A 20,889-nucleotide genomic window follows, 5' to 3' on the forward strand; every position below is an offset into this window, starting at 1 on the left:
GGCTAGCCAGCTAGCCAGCCCTGTGGGCCTTGCTGCTGCTGCAGCCAAAAAACAAAAGGTGGTGCTGCTGCTGCTTCTGCTGCTTCTGCTTCTGCTTGTGTCTGGCCCCTGTTGGAGCGTCCAGGCACAGGACTTCTGCTGCTGCTGACTAAATGGCCTCCTTAATTGGATCATTTGAGTAGCCAGCACACCTGTGCAGGTAGGGCATGACATGATAGGCAGCTGCCTTGATAGCGGGTGGGTGCTGAATGTTCCTAATTGACAAAATAAGATTAATGCTTATGAAGAAATATAAAATCTCATCCCTTCCCCAATATCGCGCCACACCCCTACCCCTTAATTCCCTGGTTGAACGTGATGGACATATGTCTTTTTTCGACCGTACTAACTATGTAACTATGTAACATAACATGGGGGGGGGGGGTCTCCTGGCTGTTCACACAGGTGTGTCATTGCTGTACATTGACCATGCATTGCTTCTGTGGTATTGCAAAGGCAAAGACAAATGCTTCCAGCCATCCATTGCACTAATGGATTGGTCATCAGCTGGCTGTCTATGTCCCGCATCAATATAGACCAAAGTACAGAGGGTTAGGCTATGCTATTGTGCACCTACCTGATGCATCAGAAGGTGCGAGGCCCTTGCTAAATTCTGTGCACAGACTTTGAGATCTATGCTTTAGACTGTATCTAAACCTGCTCCAACATGGACTGACATTCTGGCCTACTTTCAGCCGATGCGACTTGTCTGTCGCTGAACAGTCGTTTTTTATGTATTCAGCACCTATGTATAATGTTGTAAAAATGCTCTAGAAGCTAAAGTCGCAGAAATGTCACACATATTTGGCCTGCAACTTTCTGTGCGACAAATTCAGACAGGAAAAATCAGTATAAATCCTTAGAAAATTATCCCCCAGTGTCTCCATCTGCTGGCGGTATTGAATAAGCATTGCTGCACTGATGGGGTATGCATTAGACGAAAAAAAAGAAGAAAAAGAAGAATAATACGCCCAGAAAAGAGGCGAAAAGGAGAAAAACGTAAAAAAACGTGAAAAAAAAGTAAGAGGAAGAGAAGGGAAAAAAAGGTGGAAATGGGTTTAAAAGTGATTTCGGCGGAGAAATATATATATATATATATATATATATATATATATATATATATATGCGCACACACACACATAGATATAAACGTATTCTCCGTTGAGATATTGCAGCCGCTGCTGTGTCCAGGCCCAGGAGCCTTAGCACTGTGCTGTGATGTCACTCAATACCACTGACATCACTAGGTGTAAACAACATCTCTCCTTTGCTGTGTATGTGACTATGGAGCTGTTTGGTGATGTCGTCTATTACGGCCTTCATAGAAGCAACAGGAGATTGTTGCATCCATCTTGAACCCTCAGAACTACAGTGCTATGATGTCACTCACTTCCACAGGCCTTGCAGAGTGTAAACAACAACAACCCAGCTTTGTTGTGTATGTAACCAAAGGGATTTGTGATGTCACCTAGAACCTTCACAGCAGCGACAGCTTTATGAGGAGCATCAGCACTGCTCTGCCTGAGCAGAACCATCACCGCCATAGGTTGTCAAATAACCCGGATTTAACCCACACAGGTAAGTCCAATGGGGTGCAGGCATGTCCTCTATGCTTACAGCTTCCCGTGGGTGTTGGTTTGATACCGTTTGGGGACAGCCAAGGAGGCATCTGCAGGCAACAAAGTTAGGTGTGTGCTTGTGTGTGTGTTTCCTATGCAGATCCTAAGCCCAGTGTCACATGCAAGTAGGAGGAGTAAGAAGGGTTCCTGGCAAATCCGGGTTATGGATTGCATTTAAAAAGGCCCCGTGGGAGTGCAATGGGCCCCTGTCTTGCTGCTTAGCAATAATGGTATGGGTTTAGGTTCTGCTGTGTGTACTGGTGGTTGACTGCCCCCCAGCCCAGAGTGTGCATGGAAAATTGTCTGGCAGCCTCCCTGACAGCAAGCAGTGATAGTGCCCATGAAGGGGACCTTGTTGGGCCCGCCCCTTTCACGGTTATCGCTTCTCGGCCTTTTGGCTAAGATCAAGTGTAGTATCTGTTCTTATCAGTTTAATATCTGATACGTCCCCTATCTGGGGACCATATATTAAATGGATTTTTGAGAACGGGGGCCGATTTCGAAGCTTGCTTCCGTCGCCCTATGCATTGACCCGATATGGCAGTATCTTCCGGTACAGTGCACCACCCCCTTACAGGGTTAAAAAGAAAGATTCCTACTTTCATTGCTACCTGCTTGCTGGCTAGCCAGCTAGCCAGCCCTGTGGGCCTTGCTGCTACTGCAGCCAAAAAACAAAAGGTGGTGCTGCTGCTGCTTCTGCTGCTTCTGCTTCTGCTTGTGTCTGGCCCCTGTTGGAGCGTCCAGGCACAGGACTTCTGCTGCTGCTGACTAAATGGCCTCCTTAATTGGATCATTTGAGTAGCCAGCACACCTGTGCAGGTAGGGCATGACATGATAGGCAGCTGCCTTGATAGCGGGTGGGTGCTGAATGTTCCTAATTGACAAAATAAGATTAATGCTTATGAAGAAATATAAAATCTCATCCCTTCCCCAATATCGCGCCACACCCCTACCCCTTAATTCCCTGGTTGAACGTGATGGACATATGTCTTTTTTCGACCGTACTAACTATGTAACTATGTAACATAACATGGGGGGGGGGGTCTCCTGGCTGTTCACACAGGTGTGTCATTGCTGTACATTGACCATGCATTGCTTCTGTGGTATTGCAAAGGCAAAGACAAATGCTTCCAGCCATCCATTGCACTAATGGATTGGTCATCAGCTGGCTGTCTATGTCCCGCATCAATATAGACCAAAGTACAGAGGGTTAGGCTATGCTATTGTGCACCTACCTGATGCATCAGAAGGTGCGAGGCCCTTGCTAAATTCTGTGCACAGACTTTGAGATCTATGCTTTAGACTGTATCTAAACCTGCTCCAACATGGACTGACATTCTGGCCTACTTTCAGCCGATGCGACTTGTCTGTCGCTGAACAGTCGTTTTTTATGTATTCAGCACCTATGTATAATGTTGTAAAAATGCTCTAGAAGCTAAAGTCGCAGAAATGTCACACATATTTGGCCTGCAACTTTCTGTGCGACAAATTCAGACAGGAAAAATCAGTATAAATCCTTAGAAAATTATCCCCCAGTGTCTCCATCTGCTGGCGGTATTGAATAAGCATTGCTGCACTGATGGGGTATGCATTAGACGAAAAAAAAGAAGAAAAAGAAGAATAATACGCCCAGAAAAGAGGCGAAAAGGAGAAAAACGTAGAAAAACGTGAAAAAAAAGTAAGAGGAAGAGAAGGGAAAAAAAGGTGGAAATGGGTTTAAAAGTGATTTCGGCGGAGAAATATATATATATATATATATATATATATATATATATATATATATATGCGCACACACACACATAGATATAAACGTATTCTCCGTTGAGATATTGCAGCCGCTGCTGTGTCCAGGCCCAGGAGCCTTAGCACTGTGCTGTGATGTCACTCAATACCACTGACATCACTAGGTGTAAACAACATCTCTCCTTTGCTGTGTATGTGACTATGGAGCTGTTTGGTGATGTCGTCTATTACGGCCTTCATAGAAGCAACAGGAGATTGTTGCATCCATCTTGAACCCTCAGAACTACAGTGCTATGATGTCACTCACTTCCACAGGCCTTGCAGAGTGTAAACAACAACAACCCAGCTTTGTTGTGTATGTAACCAAAGGGATTTGTGATGTCACCTAGAACCTTCACAGCAGCGACAGCTTTATGAGGAGCATCAGCACTGCTCTGCCTGAGCAGAACCATCACCGCCATAGGTTGTCAAATAACCCGGATTTAACCCACACAGGTAAGTCCAATGGGGTGCAGGCATGTCCTCTATGCTTACAGCTTCCCGTGGGTGTTGGTTTGATACCGTTTGGGGACAGCCAAGGAGGCATCTGCAGGCAACAAAGGTAGGTGTGTGCTTGTGTGTGTGTTTCCTATGCAGATCCTAAGCCCAGTGTCACATGCAAGTAGGAGGAGTAAGAAGGGTTCCTGGCAAATCCGGGTTATGGATTGCATTTAAAAAGGCCCCGTGGGAGTGCAATGGGCCCCTGTCTTGCTGCTTAGCAATAATGGTATGGGTTTAGGTTCTGCTGTGTGTACTGGTGGTTGACTGCCCCCCAGCCCAGAGTGTGCATGGAAAATTGTCTGGCAGCCTCCCTGACAGCAAGCAGTGATAGTGCCCATGAAGGGGACCTTGTTGGGCCCGCCCCTTTCACGGTTATCGCTTCTCGGCCTTTTGGCTAAGATCAAGTGTAGTATCTGTTCTTATCAGTTTAATATCTGATACGTCCCCTATCTGGGGACCATATATTAAATGGATTTTTGAGAACGGGGGCCGATTTCGAAGCTTGCTTCCGTCGCCCTATGCATTGACCCGATATGGCAGTATCTTCGGGTACAGTGCACCACCCCCTTACAGGGTTAAAAAGAAAGATTCCTACTTTCATTGCTACCTGCTTGCTGGCTAGCCAGCTAGCCAGCCCTGTGGGCCTTGCTGCTGCTGCAGCCAAAAAACAAAAGGTGGTGCTGCTGCTGCTTCTGCTGCTTCTGCTTCTGCTTGTGTCTGGCCCCTGTTGGAGCGTCCAGGCACAGGACTTCTGCTGCTGCTGACTAAATGGCCTCCTTAATTGGATCATTTGAGTAGCCAGCACACCTGTGCAGGTAGGGCATGACATGATAGGCAGCTGCCTTGATAGCGGGTGGGTGCTGAATGTTCCTAATTGACAAAATAAGATTAATGCTTATGAAGAAATATAAAATCTCATCCCTTCCCCAATATCGCGCCACACCCCTACCCCTTAATTCCCTGGTTGAACGTGATGGACATATGTCTTTTTTCGACCGTACTAACTATGTAACTATGTAACATAACATGGGGGGGGGGGTCTCCTGGCTGTTCACACAGGTGTGTCATTGCTGTACATTGACCATGCATTGCTTCTGTGGTATTGCAAAGGCAAAGACAAATGCTTCCAGCCATCCATTGCACTAATGGATTGGTCATCAGCTGGCTGTCTATGTCCCGCATCAATATAGACCAAAGTACAGAGGGTTAGGCTATGCTATTGTGCACCTACCTGATGCATCAGAAGGTGCGAGGCCCTTGCTAAATTCTGTGCACAGACTTTGAGATCTATGCTTTAGACTGTATCTAAACCTGCTCCAACATGGACTGACATTCTGGCCTACTTTCAGCCGATGCGACTTGTCTGTCGCTGAACAGTCGCTTTTTATGTATTCAGCACCTATGTATAATGTTGTAAAAATGCTCTAGAAGCTAAAGTCGCAGAAATGTCACACATATTTGGCCTGCAACTTTCTGTGCGACAAATTCAGACAGGAAAAATCAGTATAAATCCTTAGAAAATTATCCCCCAGTGTCTCCATCTGCTGGCGGTATTGAATAAGCATTGCTGCACTGATGGGGTATGCATTAGACGAAAAAAAAGAAGAAAAAGAAGAATAATACGCCCAGAAAAGAGGCGAAAAGGAGAAAAACGTAAAAAAACGTGAAAAAAAAGTAAGAGGAAGAGAAGGGAAAAAAAGGTGGAAATGGGTTTAAAAGTGATTTCGGCGGAGAAATATATATATATATATATATATATATATATATATATATATATATATGCGCACACACACACATAGATATAAACGTATTCTCCGTTGAGATATTGCAGCCGCTGCTGTGTCCAGGCCCAGGAGCCTTAGCACTGTGCTGTGATGTCACTCAATACCACTGACATCACTAGGTGTAAACAACATCTCTCCTTTGCTGTGTATGTGACTATGGAGCTGTTTGGTGATGTCGTCTATTACGGCCTTCATAGAAGCAACAGGAGATTGTTGCATCCATCTTGAACCCTCAGAACTACAGTGCTATGATGTCACTCACTTCCACAGGCCTTGCAGAGTGTAAACAACAACAACCCAGCTTTGTTGTGTATGTAACCAAAGGGATTTGTGATGTCACCTAGAACCTTCACAGCAGCGACAGCTTTATGAGGAGCATCAGCACTGCTCTGCCTGAGCAGAACCATCACCGCCATAGGTTGTCAAATAACCCGGATTTAACCCACACAGGTAAGTCCAATGGGGTGCAGGCATGTCCTCTATGCTTACAGCTTCCCGTGGGTGTTGGTTTGATACCGTTTGGGGACAGCCAAGGAGGCATCTGCAGGCAACAAAGGTAGGTGTGTGCTTGTGTGTGTGTTTCCTATGCAGATCCTAAGCCCAGTGTCACATGCAAGTAGGAGGAGTAAGAAGGGTTCCTGGCAAATCCGGGTTATGGATTGCATTTAAAAAGGCCCCGTGGGAGTGCAATGGGCCCCTGTCTTGCTGCTTAGCAATAATGGTATGGGTTTAGGTTCTGCTGTGTGTACTGGTGGTTGACTGCCCCCCAGCCCAGAGTGTGCATGGAAAATTGTCTGGCAGCCTCCCTGACAGCAAGCAGTGATAGTGCCCATGAAGGGGACCTTGTTGGGCCCGCCCCTTTCACGGTTATCGCTTCTCGGCCTTTTGGCTAAGATCAAGTGTAGTATCTGTTCTTATCAGTTTAATATCTGATACGTCCCCTATCTGGGGACCATATATTAAATGGATTTTTGAGAACGGGGGCCGATTTCGAAGCTTGCTTCCGTCGCCCTATGCATTGACCCGATATGGCAGTATCTTCCGGTACAGTGCACCACCCCCTTACAGGGTTAAAAAGAAAGATTCCTACTTTCATTGCTACCTGCTTGCTGGCTAGCCAGCTAGCCAGCCCTGTGGGCCTTGCTGCTGCTGCAGCCAAAAAACAAAAGGTGGTGCTGCTGCTGCTTCTGCTGCTTCTGCTTCTGCTTGTGTCTGGCCCCTGTTGGAGCGTCCAGGCACAGGACTTCTGCTGCTGCTGACTAAATGGCCTCCTTAATTGGATCATTTGAGTAGCCAGCACACCTGTGCAGGTAGGGCATGACATGATAGGCAGCTGCCTTGATAGCGGGTGGGTGCTGAATGTTCCTAATTGACAAAATAAGATTAATGCTTATGAAGAAATATAAAATCTCATCCCTTCCCCAATATCGCGCCACACCCCTACCCCTTAATTCCCTGGTTGAACGTGATGGACATATGTCTTTTTTCGACCGTACTAACTATGTAACTATGTAACATAACATGGGGGGGGGGGGTCTCCTGGCTGTTCACACAGGTGTGTCATTGCTGTACATTGACCATGCATTGCTTCTGTGGTATTGCAAAGGCAAAGACAAATGCTTCCAGCCATCCATTGCACTAATGGATTGGTCATCAGCTGGCTGTCTATGTCCCGCATCAATATAGACCAAAGTACAGAGGGTTAGGCTATGCTATTGTGCACCTACCTGATGCATCAGAAGGTGCGAGGCCCTTGCTAAATTCTGTGCACAGACTTTGAGATCTATGCTTTAGACTGTATCTAAACCTGCTCCAACATGGACTGACATTCTGGCCTACTTTCAGCCGATGCGACTTGTCTGTCGCTGAACAGTCGCTTTTTATGTATTCAGCACCTATGTATAATGTTGTAAAAATGCTCTAGAAGCTAAAGTCGCAGAAATGTCACACATATTTGGCCTGCAACTTTCTGTGCGACAAATTCAGACAGGAAAAATCAGTATAAATCCTTAGAAAATTATCCCCCAGTGTCTCCATCTACTGGCGGTATTGAATAAGCATTGCTGCACTGATGGGGTATGCATTAGACGAAAAAAAAGAAGAAAAAGAAGAATAATACGCCCAGAAAAGAGGCGAAAAGGAGAAAAACGTAAAAAAACGTGAAAAAAAAGTAAGAGGAAGAGAAGGGAAAAAAAGGTGGAAATGGGTTTAAAAGTGATTTCGGCGGAGAAATATATATATATATATATATATATATATATATATATATATATATATATATGCGCACACACACACATAGATATAAACGTATTCTCCGTTGAGATATTGCAGCCGCTGCTGTGTCCAGGCCCAGGAGCCTTAGCACTGTGCTGTGATGTCACTCAATACCACTGACATCACTAGGTGTAAACAACATCTCTCCTTTGCTGTGTATGTGACTATGGAGCTGTTTGGTGATGTCGTCTATTACGGCCTTCATAGAAGCAACAGGAGATTGTTGCATCCATCTTGAACCCTCAGAACTACAGTGCTATGATGTCACTCACTTCCACAGGCCTTGCAGAGTGTAAACAACAACAACCCAGCTTTGTTGTGTATGTAACCAAAGGGATTTGTGATGTCACCTAGAACCTTCACAGCAGCGACAGCTTTATGAGGAGCATCAGCACTGCTCTGCCTGAGCAGAACCATCACCGCCATAGGTTGTCAAATAACCCGGATTTAACCCACACAGGTAAGTCCAATGGGGTGCAGGCATGTCCTCTATGCTTACAGCTTCCCGTGGGTGTTGGTTTGATACCGTTTGGGGACAGCCAAGGAGGCATCTGCAGGCAACAAAGGTAGGTGTGTGCTTGTGTGTGTGTTTCCTATGCAGATCCTAAGCCCAGTGTCACATGCAAGTAGGAGGAGTAAGAAGGGTTCCTGGCAAATCCGGGTTATGGATTGCATTTAAAAAGGCCCCGTGGGAGTGCAATGGGCCCCTGTCTTGCTGCTTAGCAATAATGGTATGGGTTTAGGTTCTGCTGTGTGTACTGGTGGTTGACTGCCCCCCAGCCCAGAGTGTGCATGGAAAATTGTCTGGCAGCCTCCCTGACAGCAAGCAGTGATAGTGCCCATGAAGGGGACCTTGTTGGGCCCGCCCCTTTCACGGTTATCGCTTCTCGGCCTTTTGGCTAAGATCAAGTGTAGTATCTGTTCTTATCAGTTTAATATCTGATACGTCCCCTATCTGGGGACCATATATTAAATGGATTTTTGAGAACGGGGGCCGATTTCGAAGCTTGCTTCCGTCGCCCTATGCATTGACCCGATATGGCAGTATCTTCGGGTACAGTGCACCACCCCCTTACAGGGTTAAAAAGAAAGATTCCTACTTTCATTGCTACCTGCTTGCTGGCTAGCCAGCTAGCCAGCCCTGTGGGCCTTGCTGCTGCTGCAGCCAAAAAACAAAAGGTGGTGCTGCTGCTGCTTCTGCTGCTTCTGCTTCTGCTTGTGTCTGGCCCCTGTTGGAGCGTCCAGGCACAGGACTTCTGCTGCTGCTGACTAAATGGCCTCCTTAATTGGATCATTTGAGTAGCCAGCACACCTGTGCAGGTAGGGCATGACATGATAGGCAGCTGCCTTGATAGCGGGTGGGTGCTGAATGTTCCTAATTGACAAAATAAGATTAATGCTTATGAAGAAATATAAAATCTCATCCCTTCCCCAATATCGCGCCACACCCCTACCCCTTAATTCCCTGGTTGAACGTGATGGACATATGTCTTTTTTCGACCGTACTAACTATGTAACTATGTAACATAACATGGGGGGGGGGTCTCCTGGCTGTTCACACAGGTGTGTCATTGCTGTACATTGACCATGCATTGCTTCTGTGGTATTGCAAAGGCAAAGACAAATGCTTCCAGCCATCCATTGCACTAATGGATTGGTCATCAGCTGGCTGTCTATGTCCCGCATCAATATAGACCAAAGTACAGAGGGTTAGGCTATGCTATTGTGCACCTACCTGATGCATCAGAAGGTGCGAGGCCCTTGCTAAATTCTGTGCACAGACTTTGAGATCTATGCTTTAGACTGTATCTAAACCTGCTCCAACATGGACTGACATTCTGGCCTACTTTCAGCCGATGCGACTTGTCTGTCGCTGAACAGTCGCTTTTTATGTATTCAGCACCTATGTATAATGTTGTAAAAATGCTCTAGAAGCTAAAGTCGCAGAAATGTCACACATATTTGGCCTGCAACTTTCTGTGCGACAAATTCAGACAGGAAAAATCAGTATAAATCCTTAGAAAATTATCCCCCAGTGTCTCCATCTGCTGGCGGTATTGAATAAGCATTGCTGCACTGATGGGGTATGCATTAGACGAAAAAAAAGAAGAAAAAGAAGAATAATACGCCCAGAAAAGAGGCGAAAAGGAGAAAAACGTAAAAAAACGTGAAAAAAAAGTAAGAGGAAGAGAAGGGAAAAAAGGTGGAAATGGGTTTAAAAGTGATTTCGGCGGAGAAATATATATATATATATATATATATATATATATATATATATATGCGCACACACACACATAGATATAAACGTATTCTCCGTTGAGATATTGCAGCCGCTGCTGTGTCCAGGCCCAGGAGCCTTAGCACTGTGCTGTGATGTCACTCAATACCACTGACATCACTAGGTGTAAACAACATCTCTCCTTTGCTGTGTATGTGACTATGGAGCTGTTTGGTGATGTCGTCTATTACGGCCTTCATAGAAGCAACAGGAGATTGTTGCATCCATCTTGAACCCTCAGAACTACAGTGCTATGATGTCACTCACTTCCACAGGCCTTGCAGAGTGTAAACAACAACAACCCAGCTTTGTTGTGTATGTAACCAAAGGGATTTGTGATGTCACCTAGAACCTTCACAGCAGCGACAGCTTTATGAGGAGCATCAGCACTGCTCTGCCTGAGCAGAACCATCACCGCCATAGGTTGTCAAATAACCCGGATTTAACCCACACAGGTAAGTCCAATGGGGTGCAGGCATGTCCTCTATGCTTACAGCTTCCCGTGGGTGTTGGTTTGATACCGTTTGGGGACAGCCAAGGAGGCATCTGCAGGCAACAAAGGTAGGTGTGTGCTTGTGTGTGTGTTTCCTATGCAGATCCTAAGCCCAGTGTCACATGCAAGTAGGAGGAGTAAGAAGGGTTCCTGGCAAATCCGGGTTATGGATTGCATTTAAAAAGGCCCCGTGGGAGTGCAATGGGCCCCTGTCTTGCTGCTTAGCAATAATGGTATGGGTTTAGGTTCTGCTGTGTGTACTGGTGGTTGACTGCCCCCCAGCCCAGAGTGTGCATGGAAAATTGTCTGGCAGCCTCCCTGACAGCAAGCAGTGATAGTGCCCATGAAGGGGACCTTGTTGGGCCCGCCCCTTTCACGGTTATCGCTTCTCGGCCTTTTGGCTAAGATCAAGTGTAGTATCTGTTCTTATCAGTTTAATATCTGATACGTCCCCTATCTGGGGACCATATATTAAATGGATTTTTGAGAACGGGGGCCGATTTCGAAGCTTGCTTCCGTCGCCCTATGCATTGACCCGATATGGCAGTATCTTCGGGTACAGTGCACCACCCCCTTACAGGGTTAAAAAGAAAGATTCCTACTTTCATTGCTACCTGCTTGCTGGCTAGCCAGCTAGCCAGCCCTGTGGGCCTTGCTGCTGCTGCAGCCAAAAAACAAAAGGTGGTGCTGCTGCTGCTGCTTCTGCTGCTTCTGCTTCTGCTTGTGTCTGGCCCCTGTTGGAGCGTCCAGGCACAGGACTTCTGCTGCTGCTGACTAAATGGCCTCCTTAATTGGATCATTTGAGTAGCCAGCACACCTGTGCAGGTAGGGCATGACATGATAGGCAGCTGCCTTGATAGCGGGTGGGTGCTGAATGTTCCTAATTGACAAAATAAGATTAATGCTTATGAAGAAATATAAAATCTCATCCCTTCCCCAATATCGCGCCACACCCCTACCCCTTAATTCCCTGGTTGAACGTGATGGACATATGTCTTTTTTCGACCGTACTAACTATGTAACTATGTAACATGACATGGGGGGGGGGGTCTCCTGGCTGTTCACACAGGTGTGTCATTGCTGTACATTGACCATGCATTGCTTCTGTGGTATTGCAAAGGCAAAGACAAATGCTTCCAGCCATCCATTGCACTAATGGATTGGTCATCAGCTGGCTGTCTATGTCCCGCATCAATATAGACCAAAGTACAGAGGGTTAGGCTATGCTATTGTGCACCTACCTGATGCATCAGAAGGTGCGAGGCCCTTGCTAAATTCTGTGCACAGACTTTGAGATCTATGCTTTAGACTGTATCTAAACCTGCTCCAACATGGACTGACATTCTGGCCTACTTTCAGCCGATGCGACTTGTCTGTCGCTGAACAGTCGCTTTTTATGTATTCAGCACCTATGTATAATGTTGTAAAAATGCTCTAGAAGCTAAAGTCGCAGAAATGTCACACATATTTGGCCTGCAACTTTCTGTGCGACAAATTCAGACAGGAAAAATCAGTATAAATCCTTAGAAAATTATCCCCCAGTGTCTCCATCTGCTGGCGGTATTGAATAAGCATTGCTGCACTGATGGGGTATGCATTAGACGAAAAAAAAGAAGAAAAAGAAGAATAATACGCCCAGAAAAGAGGCGAAAAGGAGAAAAACGTAAAAAAACGTGAAAAAAAAGTAAGAGGAAGAGAAGGGAAAAAAAGGTGGAAATGGGTTTAAAAGTGATTTCGGCGGAGAAATATATATATATATATATATATATATATATATATATATATATATATGCGCACACACACACATAGATATAAACGTATTCTCCGTTGAGATATTGCAGCCGCTGCTGTGTCCAGGCCCAGGAGCCTTAGCACTGTGCTGTGATGTCACTCAATACCACTGACATCACTAGGTGTAAACAACATCTCTCCTTTGCTGTGTATGTGACTATGGAGCTGTTTGGTGATGTCGTCTATTACGGCCTTCATAGAAGCAACAGGAGATTGTTGCATCCATCTTGAACCCTCAGAACTACAGTGCTATGATGTCACTCACTTCCACAGGCCTTGCAGAGTGTAAACAACAACAACCCAGCTTTGTTGTGTATGTAACCAAAGGGATTTGTGATGTCACCTAGAACCTTCACAGCAGCGACAGCTTTATGAGGAGCATCAGCACTGCTCTGCCTGAGCAGAACCATCACCGCCATAGGTTGTCAAATAACCCGGATTTAACCCACACAGGTAAGTCCAATGGGGTGCAGGCATGTCCTCTATGCTTACAGCTTCCCGTGGGTGTTGGTTTGATACCGTTTGGGGACAGCCAAGGAGGCATCTGCAGGCAACAAAGGTAGGTGTGTGCTTGTGTGTGTGTTTCCTATGCAGATCCTAAGCCCAGTGTCACATGCAAGTAGGAGGAGTAAGAAGGGTTCCTGGCAAATCCGGGTTATGGATTGCATTTAAAAAGGCCCCGTGGGAGTGCAATGGGCCCCTGTCTTGCTGCTTAGCAATAATGGTATGGGTTTAGGTTCTGCTGTGTGTACTGGTGGTTGACTGCCCCCCAGCCCAGAGTGTGCATGGAAAATTGTCTGGCAGCCTCCCTGACAGCAAGCAGTGATAGTGCCCATGAAGGGGACCTTGTTGGGCCCGCCCCTTTCACGGTTATCGCTTCTCGGCCTTTTGGCTAAGATCAAGTGTAGTATCTGTTCTTATCAGTTTAATATCTGATACGTCCCCTATCTGGGGACCATATATTAAATGGATTTTTGAGAACGGGGGCCGATTTCGAAGCTTGCTTCCGTCGCCCTATGCATTGACCCGATATGGCAGTATCTTCGGGTACAGTGCACCACCCCCTTACAGGGTTAAAAAGAAAGATTCCTACTTTCATTGCTACCTGCTTGCTGGCTAGCCAGCTAGCCAGCCCTGTGGGCCTTGCTGCTGCTGCAGCCAAAAAACAAAAGGTGGTGCTGCTGCTGCTTCTGCTGCTTCTGCTTCTGCTTGTGTCTGGCCCCTGTTGGAGCGTCCAGGCACAGGACTTCTGCTGCTGCTGACTAAATGGCCTCCTTAATTGGATCATTTGAGTAGCCAGCACACCTGTGCAGGTAGGGCATGACATGATAGGCAGCTGCCTTGATAGCGGGTGGGTGCTGAATGTTCCTAATTGACAAAATAAGATTAATGCTTATGAAGAAATATAAAATCTCATCCCTTCCCCAATATCGCGCCACACCCCTACCCCTTAATTCCCTGGTTGAACGTGATGGACATATGTCTTTTTTCGACCGTACTAACTATGTAACTATGTAACATAACATGGGGGGGGGGGGTCTCCTGGCTGTTCACACAGGTGTGTCATTGCTGTACATTGACCATGCATTGCTTCTGTGGTATTGCAAAGGCAAAGACAAATGCTTCCAGCCATCCATTGCACTAATGGATTGGTCATCAGCTGGCTGTCTATGTCCCGCATCAATATAGACCAAAGTACAGAGGGTTAGGCTATGCTATTGTGCACCTACCTGATGCATCAGAAGGTGCAAGGCCCTTGCTAAATTCTGTGCACAGACTTTGAGATCTATGCTTTAGACTGTATCTAAACCTGCTCCAACATGGACTGACATTCTGGCCTACTTTCAGCCGATGCGACTTGTCTGTCGCTGAACAGTCGCTTTTTATGTATTCAGCACCTATGTATAATGTTGTAAAAATGCTCTAGAAGCTAAAGTCGCAGAAATGTCACACATATTTGGCCTGCAACTTTCTGTGCGACAAATTCAGACAGGAAAAATCAGTATAAATCCTTAGAAAATTATCCCCCAGTGTCTCCATCTGCTGGCGGTATTGAATAAGCATTGCTGCACTGATGGGGTATGCATTAGACGAAAAAAAGAAGAAAAAGAAGAATAATACGCCCAGAAAAGAGGCGAAAAGGAGAAAAACGTAAAAAAACGTGAAAAAAAAGTAAGAGGAAGAGAAGGGAAAAAAAGGTGGAAATGGGTTTAAAAGTGATTTCGGCGGAGAAATATATATATATATATATATATATATATATATATATATATATGCGCACACACACACATAGATATAAACGTATTCTCCGTTGAGATATTGCAGCCGCTGCTGTGTCCAGGCCCAGGAGCCTTAGCACTGTGCTGTGATGTCACTCAATACCACTGACATCACTAGGTGTAAACAACATCTCTCCTTTGCTGTGTATGTGACTATGGAGCTGTTTGGTGATGTCGTCTATTACGGCCTTCATAGAAGCAACAGGAGATTGTTGCATCCATCTTGAACCCTCAGAACTACAGTGCTATGATGTCACTCACTTCCACAGGCCTTGCAGAGTGTAAACAACAACAACCCAGCTTTGTTGTGTATGTAACCAAAGGGATTTGTGATGTCACCTAGAACCTTCACAGCAGCGACAGCTTTATGAGGAGCATCAGCACTGCTCTGCCTGAGCAGAACCATCACCGCCATAGGTTGTCAAATAACCCGGATTTAACCCACACAGGTAAGTCCAATGGGGTGCAGGCATGTCCTCTATGCTTACAGCTTCCCGTGGGTGTTGGTTTGATACCGTTTGGGGACAGCCAAGGAGGCATCTGCAGGCAACAAAGGTAGGTGTGTGCTTGTGTGTGTGTTTCCTATGCAGATCCTAAGCCCAGTGTCACATGCAAGTAGGAGGAGTAAGAAGGGTTCCTGGCAAATCCGGGTTATGGATTGCATTTAAAAAGGCCCCGTGGGAGTGCAATGGGCCCCTGTCTTGCTGCTTAGCAATAATGGTATGGGTTTAGGTTCTGCTGTGTGTACTGGTGGTTGACTGCCCCCCAGCCCAGAGTGTGCATGGAAAATTGTCTGGCAGCCTCCCTGACAGCAAGCAGTGATAGTGCCCATGAAGGGGACCTTGTTGGGCCCGCCCCTTTCACGGTTATCGCTTCTCGGCCTTTTGGCTAAGATCAAGTGTAGTATCTGTTCTTATCAGTTTAATATCTGATACGTCCCCTATCTGGGGACCATATATTAAATGGATTTTTGAGAACGGGGGCCGATTTCGAAGCTTGCTTCCGTCGCCCTATGCATTGACCCGATATGGCAGTATCTTCGGGTACAGTGCACCACCCCCTTACAGGGTTAAAAAGAAAGATTCCTACTTTCATTGCTACCTGCTTGCTGGCTAGCCAGCTAGCCAGCCCTGTGGGCCTTGCTGCTGCTGCAGCCAAAAAACAAAAGGTGGTGCTGCTGCTGCTTCTGCTGCTTCTGCTTCTGCTTGTGTCTGGCCCCTGTTGGAGCGTCCAGGCACAGGACTTCTGCTGCTGCTGACTAAATGGCCTCCTTAATTGGATCATTTGAGTAGCCAGCACACCTGTGCAGGTAGGGCATGACATGATAGGCAGCTGCCTTGATAGCGGGTGGGTGCTGAATGTTCCTAATTGACAAAATAAGATTAATGCTTATGAAGAAATATAAAATCTCATCCCTTCCCCAATATCGCGCCACACCCCTACCCCTTAATTCCCTGGTTGAACGTGATGGACATATGTCTTTTTTCGACCGTACTAACTATGTAACTATGTAACATAACATGGGGGGGGGGGTCTCCTGGCTGTTCACACAGGTGTGTCATTGCTGTACATTGACCATGCATTGCTTCTGTGGTATTGCAAAGGCAAAGACAAATGCTTCCAGCCATCCATTGCACTAATGGATTGGTCATCAGCTGGCTGTCTATGTCCCGCATCAATATAGACCAAAGTACAGAGGGTTAGGCTATGCTATTGTGCACCTACCTGATGCATCAGAAGGTGCGAGGCCCTTGCTAAATTCTGTGCACAGACTTTGAGATCTATGCTTTAGACTGTATCTAAACCTGCTCCAACATGGACTGACATTCTGGCCTACTTTCAGCCGATGCGACTTGTCTGTCGCTGAACAGTCGCTTTTTATGTATTCAGCACCTATGTATAATGTTGTAAAAATGCTCTAGAAGCTAAAGTCGCAGAAATGTCACACATATTTGGCCTGCAACTTTCTGTGCGACAAATTCAGACAGGAAAAATCAGTATAAATCCTTAGAAAATTATCCCCCAGTGTCTCCATCTGCTGGCGGTATTGAATAAGCATTGCTGCACTGATGGGGTATGCATTAGACGAAAAAAAGAAGAAAAAGAAGAATAATACGCCCAGAAAAGAGGCGAAAAGGAGAAAAACGTAAAAAAACGTGAAAAAAAAGTAAGAGGAAGAGAAGGGAAAAAAAGGTGGAAATGGGTTTAAAAGTGATTTCGGCGGAGAAATATATATATATATATATATATATATATATATATATATATATATATATGCGCACACACACACATAGATATAAACGTATTCTCCGTTGAGATATTGCAGCCGCTGCTGTGTCCAGGCCCAGGAGCCTTAGCACTGTGCTGTGATGTCACTCAATACCACTGACATCACTAGGTGTAAACAACATCTCTCCTTTGCTGTGTATGTGACTATGGAGCTGTTTGGTGATGTCGTCTATTACGGCCTTCATAGAAGCAACAGGAGATTGTTGCATCCATCTTGAACCCTCAGAACTACAGTGCTATGATGTCACTCACTTCCACAGGCCTTGCAGAGTGTAAACAACAACAACCCAGCTTTGTTGTGTATGTAACCAAAGGGATTTGTGATGTCACCTAGAACCTTCACAGCAGCGACAGCTTTATGAGGAGCATCAGCACTGCTCTGCCTGAGCAGAACCATCACCGCCATAGGTTGTCAAATAACCCGGATTTAACCCACACAGGTAAGTCCAATGGGGTGCAGGCATGTCCTCTATGCTTACAGCTTCCCGTGGGTGTTGGTTTGATACCGTTTGGGGACAGCCAAGGAGGCATCTGCAGGCAACAAAGGTAGGTGTGTGCTTGTGTGTGTGTTTCCTATGCAGATCCTAAGCCCAGTGTCACATGCAAGTAGGAGGAGTAAGAAGGGTTCCTGGCAAATCCGGGTTATGGATTGCATTTAAAAAGGCCCCGTGGGAGTGCAATGGGCCCCTGTCTTGCTGCTTAGCAATAATGGTATGGGTTTAGGTTCTGCTGTGTGTACTGGTGGTTGACTGCCCCCCAGCCCAGAGTGTGCATGGAAAATTGTCTGGCAGCCTCCCTGACAGCAAGCAGTGATAGTGCCCATGAAGGGGACCTTGTTGGGCCCGCCCCTTTCACGGTTATCGCTTCTCGGCCTTTTGGCTAAGATCAAGTGTAGTATCTGTTCTTATCAGTTTAATATCTGATACGTCCCCTATCTGGGGACCATATATTAAATGGATTTTTGAGAACGGGGGCCGATTTCGAAGCTTGCTTCCGTCGCCCTATGCATTGACCCGATATGGCAGTATCTTCGGGTACAGTGCACCACCCCCTTACAGGGTTAAAAAGAAAGATTCCTACTTTCATTGCTACCTGCTTGCTGGCTAGCCAGCTAGCCAGCCCTGTGGGCCTTGCTGCTGCTGCAGCCAAAAAACAAAAGGTGGTGCTGCTGCTGCTTCTGCTGCTTCTGCTTCTGCTTGTGTCTGGCCCCTGTTGGAGCGTCCAGGCACAGGACTTCTGCTGCTGCTGACTAAATGGCCTCCTTAATTGGATCATTTGAGTAGCCAGCACACCTGTGCAGGTAGGGCATGACATGATAGGCAGCTGCCTTGATAGCGGGTGGGTGCTGAATGTTCCTAATTGACAAAATAAGATTAATGCTTATGAAGAAATATAAAATCTCATCCCTTCCCCAATATCGCGCCACACCCCTACCCCTTAATTCCCTGGTTGAACGTGATGGACATATGTCTTTTTTCGACCGTACTAACTATGTAACTATGTAACATAACATGGGGGGGGGGTCTCCTGGCTGTTCACACAGGTGTGTCATTGCTGTACATTGACCATGCATTGCTTCTGTGGTATTGCAAAGGCAAAGACAAATGCTTCCAGCCATCCATTGCACTAATGGATTGGTCATCAGCTGGCTGTCTATGTCCCGCATCAATATAGACCAAAGTACAGAGGGTTAGGCTATGCTATTGTGCACCTACCTGATGCATCAGAAGGTGCGAGGCCCTTGCTAAATTCTGTGCACAGACTTTGAGATCTATGCTTTAGACTGTATCTAAACCTGCTCCAACATGGACTGACATTCTGGCCTACTTTCAGCCGATGCGACTTGTCTGTCGCTGAACAGTCGCTTTTTATGTATTCAGCACCTATGTATAATGTTGTAAAAATGCTCTAGAAGCTAAAGTCGCAGAAATGTCACACATATTTGGCCTGCAACTTTCTGTGCGACAAATTCAGACAGGAAAAATCAGTATAAATCCTTAGAAAATTATCCCCCAGTGTCTCCATCTGCTGGCGGTATTGAATAAGCATTGCTGCACTGATGGGGTATGCATTAGACGAAAAAAAAGAAGAAAAAGAAGAATAATACGCCCAGAAAAGAGGCGAAAAGGAGAAAAACGTAAAAAAACGTGAAAAAAAAGTAAGAGGAAGAGAAGGGAAAAAAAGGTGGAAATGGGTTTAAAAGTGATTTCGGCGGAGAAATATATATATATATATATATATATATATATATATATATATATGCGCACACACACACATAGATATAAACGTATTCTCCGTTGAGATATTGCAGCCGCTGCTGTGTCCAGGCCCAGGAGCCTTAGCACTGTGCTGTGATGTCACTCAATACCACTGACATCACTAGGTGTAAACAACATCTCTCCTTTGCTGTGTATGTGACTATGGAGCTGTTTGGTGATGTCGTCTATTACGGCCTTCATAGAAGCAACAGGAGATTGTTGCATCCATCTTGAACCCTCAGAACTACAGTGCTATGATGTCACTCACTTCCACAGGCCTTGCAGAGTGTAAACAACAACAACCCAGCTTTGTTGTGTATGTAACCAAAGGGATTTGTGATGTCACCTAGAACCTTCACAGCAGCGACAGCTTTATGAGGAGCATCAGCACTGCTCTGCCTGAGCAGAACCATCACCGCCATAGGTTGTCAAATAACCCGGATTTAACCCACACAGGTAAGTCCAATGGGGTGCAGGCATGTCCTCTATGCTTACAGCTTCCCGTGGGTGTTGGTTTGATACCGTTTGGGGACAGCCAAGGAGGCATCTGCAGGCAACAAAGGTAGGTGTGTGCTTGTGTGTGTGTTTCCTATGCAGATCCTAAGCCCAGTGTCACATGCAAGTAGGAGGAGTAAGAAGGGTTCCTGGCAAATCCGGGTTATGGATTGCATTTAAAAAGGCCCCGTGGGAGTGCAATGGGCCCCTGTCTTGCTGCTTAGCAATAATGGTATGGGTTTAGGTTCTGCTGTGTGTACTGGTGGTTGACTGCCCCCCAGCCCAGAGTGTGCATGGAAAATTGTCTGGCAGCCTCCCTGACAGCAAGCAGTGATAGTGCCCATGAAGGGGACCTTGTTGGGCCCGACTCTTTCACGGTTATCGCTTCTCGGCCTTTTGGCTAAGATCAAGTGTAGTATCTGTTCTTATCAGTTTAATATCTGATACGTCCCCTATCTGGGGACCATATATTAAATGGATTTTTGAGAACGGGGGCCGATTTCGAAGCTTGCTTCCGTCGCCCTATGCATTGACCCGATATGGCAGTATCTTCGGGTACAGTGCACCACCCCCTTACAGGGTTAAAAAGAAAGATTCCTACTTTCATTGCTACCTGCTTGCTGGCTAGCCAGCTAGCCAGCCCTGTGGGCCTTGCTGCTGCTGCAGCCAAAAAACAAAAGGTGGTGCTGCTGCTGCTGCTTCTGCTGCTTCTGCTTCTGCTTGTGTCTGGCCCCTGTTGGAGCGTCCAGGCACAGGACTTCTGCTGCTGCTGACTAAATGGCCTCCTTAATTGGATCATTTGAGTAGCCAGCACACCTGTGCAGGTAGGGCATGACATGATAGGCAGCTGCCTTGATAGCGGGTGGGTGCTGAATGTTCCTAATTGACAAAATAAGATTAATGCTTATGAAGAAATATAAAATCTCATCCCTTCCCCAATATCGCGCCACACCCCTACCCCTTAATTCCCTGGTTGAACGTGATGGACATATGTCTTTTTTCGACCG

General features: G+C 46.2%; 9 non-coding genes across 9 annotated transcripts; all 9 read left to right on the forward strand.

Moving 5' to 3' along the window:
* Positions 1–2,036: 2,036 nt before the first annotated feature.
* On the forward strand, positions 2,037–2,227 carry LOC130333926 (U2 spliceosomal RNA). The gene has a single exon (XR_008875973.1). It is a non-coding gene; the product is annotated as a U2 spliceosomal RNA (small nuclear RNA).
* A 2,088-nt stretch (positions 2,228–4,315) lies between these two features.
* LOC130333985 (U2 spliceosomal RNA) lies at positions 4,316–4,506 on the forward strand. Its single transcript, XR_008876018.1, has one exon. It is a non-coding gene; the product is annotated as a U2 spliceosomal RNA (small nuclear RNA).
* A 2,088-nt stretch (positions 4,507–6,594) lies between these two features.
* Positions 6,595–6,785, forward strand: LOC130333928 (U2 spliceosomal RNA). Its single transcript, XR_008875974.1, has one exon. It is a non-coding gene; the product is annotated as a U2 spliceosomal RNA (small nuclear RNA).
* A 2,093-nt stretch (positions 6,786–8,878) lies between these two features.
* LOC130333986 (U2 spliceosomal RNA) lies at positions 8,879–9,069 on the forward strand. Its single transcript, XR_008876019.1, has one exon. It is a non-coding gene; the product is annotated as a U2 spliceosomal RNA (small nuclear RNA).
* A 2,082-nt stretch (positions 9,070–11,151) lies between these two features.
* On the forward strand, positions 11,152–11,342 carry LOC130333987 (U2 spliceosomal RNA). Its single transcript, XR_008876020.1, has one exon. It is a non-coding gene; the product is annotated as a U2 spliceosomal RNA (small nuclear RNA).
* Positions 11,343–13,433: 2,091 nt separating this feature from the next.
* On the forward strand, positions 13,434–13,624 carry LOC130333988 (U2 spliceosomal RNA). The gene has a single exon (XR_008876021.1). It is a non-coding gene; the product is annotated as a U2 spliceosomal RNA (small nuclear RNA).
* Positions 13,625–15,708: 2,084 nt separating this feature from the next.
* Positions 15,709–15,899, forward strand: LOC130333990 (U2 spliceosomal RNA). Its single transcript, XR_008876023.1, has one exon. It is a non-coding gene; the product is annotated as a U2 spliceosomal RNA (small nuclear RNA).
* Positions 15,900–17,988: 2,089 nt separating this feature from the next.
* Positions 17,989–18,179, forward strand: LOC130333991 (U2 spliceosomal RNA). Its single transcript, XR_008876024.1, has one exon. It is a non-coding gene; the product is annotated as a U2 spliceosomal RNA (small nuclear RNA).
* Positions 18,180–20,262: 2,083 nt separating this feature from the next.
* LOC130333992 (U2 spliceosomal RNA) lies at positions 20,263–20,453 on the forward strand. Its single transcript, XR_008876025.1, has one exon. It is a non-coding gene; the product is annotated as a U2 spliceosomal RNA (small nuclear RNA).
* The last annotated feature ends 436 nt before the right edge of the window (positions 20,454–20,889 follow it).

This window comes from Hyla sarda, unplaced genomic scaffold (assembly GCF_029499605.1).
Source record: "Hyla sarda isolate aHylSar1 unplaced genomic scaffold, aHylSar1.hap1 scaffold_420, whole genome shotgun sequence".
Lineage (NCBI taxonomy): Eukaryota > Metazoa > Chordata > Amphibia > Anura > Hylidae > Hyla > Hyla sarda.